Source organism: Elephantulus edwardii, unplaced genomic scaffold, assembly GCF_000299155.1.
Source record: "Elephantulus edwardii isolate Elephantulus edwardi_28Jun2011 unplaced genomic scaffold, EleEdw1.0 scaffold00199, whole genome shotgun sequence".
Classification (NCBI taxonomy): domain Eukaryota; kingdom Metazoa; phylum Chordata; class Mammalia; order Macroscelidea; family Macroscelididae; genus Elephantulus; species Elephantulus edwardii.
This window is the reverse complement of record NW_006399949.1, coordinates 730,121-733,774: the sequence shown is the minus strand read 5'-3', so window position 1 is coordinate 733,774 and position 3,654 is coordinate 730,121. Positions and strand designations below refer to the sequence as shown.

Here is a 3,654-nt window from a genome sequence, read left to right as displayed (position 1 = left end):
CTTTAAGGAGTAATTTGGTCTCTCAATTTCCAAGATACGTACACGTAAATGCAAATATATGGGAGCAGGCGCATATATTTCTTTCTTTTTTTTCATTTTATTCATCTGATTTGTTCACAGTTCAGCCACCCACTCAGAGAACCGAAGGGCCAGCAAACGGTGAGGGAAGGCAGTGTTTGGAACCTTCTAGAACCAAGAGTCTGCAGGGCCCCAGCCCGGGGCTTATTCACAGCCCATGTGCCTGGCAGGGAGGGTGGGAGGAGGAGGAGGAGGGCTGCGGGGGTGCTGGTGACCAGGTCATTTTAGTAGCAGGGCCCAGTGTCTGTTCCTCACAGCAGAAGGCAGAGAGGATCCTAAAGTTCTCTATTACAGACCTGCTTGTCAGCCAATCAGCTTCTTCAGGAAGGCCTCCAGCTGGTCCTCATCTTTGATGCCCACAAACTTATCCACCACATCTCCATTCTTGATGGCCAGCACGGCGGGCACAGCAGACACCTCATACTTGATGGCGAGGTCTGTGTGCTCGTCACTGTCCACCTTGGCCATCACCACCTTCCTGTGCTGCTTGGCCACCATCTTCTCTAACCTCGGCCCCAGGATCTTGCAGGGTCCGCACGACTGTGCATGGAAATCTACAACCACCGGAGTTTCGCTGTTGACAGCTCGGTCCTGAAAATCAGGGCCGTCCTGGATGTTAAAGTTTGTCGCACAGGCTCTGGAAGTGTGCACTGTCCAGGTTGGGCCGAGTGTTGGTGCCAGGCCATTAGGATGACATTGTGGCAGCTGTAGGGCCCTGGATGTGAGGGGTGCCCACTGATTGACCCTGAGGGGGCTTCCTGGAGATGACTGAAGCCAGGAACCTCCTCAGAACAAGTCGCTGAGCCACCTCTCTTCAGCACGAGGGGAGGGGACGCGCAGCTGGGCCCTCCCTGTCTGTCAAGGGCACTTCTGCCCACGCATATATTTGTTGAAGACACAAATGTACATGATACCATTCACATATAACTGAACAACTTCCAATGCTGGTTTTCTAGGTGTGGAGGTTTAATACCTTGGTTTTATGGGACAATCCAGTCAATTAGCACAGAATAGTTCACAAAAACCTTCATCTATATTCTAGCAAAGTGAATAGCTTCTGGCGTGTTAACAACTTATGAGCAGCCATCTAAGTCACAATTATGGGTCTTGTCTTGCCAGGAGAGATTCTACAATAAAAAAAGTTAGCCAACTGTACAAAGAACGAACCAGTCTGCAAAAGCTGCAACCTCATCCACTAGAGACCAGAATTTGGCTCATGAGGATAATGTAGAGCAGAACTCAAGTCTTTTTTTAAAATTTTTTTATTTGTTATTAAATTTTATTAATTTTAATGAATATTTACAGGGATTTTAGGTTTTCATTCATTCATTGTTGCACTATTTTCTCTGCCCACCCCCAGTTCTTTCCTCTTCCCCCACCTTGAAAGTCTGTTTTAATTGTCCAATTGCCACAGTGCTTGTCAAAGCCAGCTCTGATTAATCTCCTTTGTCAGTCTTTTTTGAAGAAAAAAGGAAGAAGCCAGAAAATTAGGACGGATGAGGACAGAGGATTCCCTGGGACTTTTTCACAGGACACTTTTTAAACCTAGAACCAAACCAGGCTCCTAAGATCTACTTTTAGTGAGATAAGGGAATGGCACACAAAACAAAGAATATTTTACATAAGATCAATTGTTGTTGTTGTTGTTATGTGCCATTGAGTCACCTACGACTCATAGTGATCCTATGTACAACAGCCTTAAACCCTGCTCTATCCCTTGCCAATCTTATTTTTTCTGACACATCTACCACCTTTACCCCAATCACTGAATCAATCTATCTCATTGAGGGTCTTCCTCTCCTGCACTGTTCCTCCACCCTCCCAAACATGACGTCCCTCTCCAAGGACTTATCCTGCCTTGCAACATATCCAAAGTATGTCAAACGGAGCTTCAGAATCCTTGCGTCCAAGGAGCAGCCAAGCTTCACCCTCTCCAGGACGAACTTGTTTGTTCTTCTAATAGTCCATCATGATATATTTAATAATCTTCTCCAGCACCAAAGCTCAAAAGTATCAACTCTCCTTCTATCATCCCTAGTCATTGTGCAGCTTTCTGATGCATAGCAAATAATTGCAAAGGCCATGGCCTGTATCAGGCACACTTTAGTCTCTAGATTGACGTCATTGCTCTTCAGTAGTTTGGCTAGGTCTCTGGAAGCAGACTTACCCAATGCAATTCCTCTTTTAATTTCCTGGCTGCAGTTACCAAGAGTGTTGATTGTAGAGCCAAGAAAACAAAAGCTGTCAACAATCTCAATCTCTTCATCATCTATCACGATGCTGCCAATCAGCCCAGTGGTGAGAATCTTTGTTTTCTTGATGTTCTTGACTTTCTACAGCAAGTGCTTCAGGCCCTCAGTTTCATCAAGCAAGGTTGTGTCATCTGCATAATGCAGATTGCTGATGAGTCTACTTTCAAACCTGATGCCACACTTCTCCTCATAAAGCCCATTGCCTTCTTAAAAAATATTACAACCTCTGAGACTGACTTATAAGCATTTAAAAATATGTGTATTGATGGGTTCATACTTTTTATAAAATTGTTTCTTGCTTTTATTATTCTTTTAATAAAATCTTCAGTTCTTCTTAAAACATTCTACAAAAAAAATATCAGCATAAAACCAAAAGTGTATTTTTACATACAAAAGTGAGAAGACAAAGGAACAAGGGCCTATAGTACTAGGACAGGAATAGAAAAGCATGGAGCATAGGTTAAGAGAAGGCCGGTGCATTGTTTAATGTAACTTGAGCCACTGAACAATTTTTGTGGACATAATCGAGCTTCCTGTGGAATAAGATTGCTGTGGAAATTTAACCAAAACATCAATAAAATATTATCTTGGCCCCCCAGACTCACAGCTAACCAATTTTCAAAGAGTAAAAGCTGTCCCTAGGATCTGGAGGAAGCAGTTACTGAGGGAATAAAACCCTAGGCTTCAGTATGGATTACACCTCAACATTATTAAAAAGAACCCAAAAGGTACACATAATAACACACTTTATTAAACTGCAGGTTCTCACTCAGTATGTTTGAGATGTGGGAATGTAATTTCTCGGCGGGGGATCAAATTGGAATGTACTGGTTAGAAACTGGGTCATGTATAGATACTCTGTACTTGAATCAGAGCATTATGCTCTTTTCCTAACTATGACTTAGGCCATTGTCAATCATCACTCTTATATCCTCTTATCAAAATCTTTCCTATTCTCATTTAGTTTTTACCCATGGCTGTTTAGTTGATCTGAAGTCATTATGACCCTTTAGGAGAACTTCCATGGGTTTCCAACTAGACAGCAGAGTCAAATTAATATTAAAAGTAAAAGATCATGGTGGTCCAGTGATTAACTACCAGTTTTTCTGCTGGAGACAGACGAGGTAGTTGGTTCTCAGAAAGATCACAGGTTTGGAAACCCCATATGGAAGTCCTATGTTTCCCTAGAAGGCCACTGAATCAGAAGTGATTATCAATAGGCTAGGTCTGGTGGCACTAATAATGGTGATGTTTGTTAATAAGAACTCCGGCTTTGAAGTTAACCAAAAGAAAATAAGCATTAAGTTATATAAGTATTGTTGTT

General features: G+C 42.5%; 1 pseudogene; it reads right to left on the bottom strand.

Annotated features, from left to right (window-relative positions):
• Positions 1-381: 381 nt before the first annotated feature.
• On the bottom strand, positions 382-3,330 carry LOC102873167 (annotated as a pseudogene).
• Between the last annotated feature and the right edge of the window lie 324 nt (positions 3,331-3,654).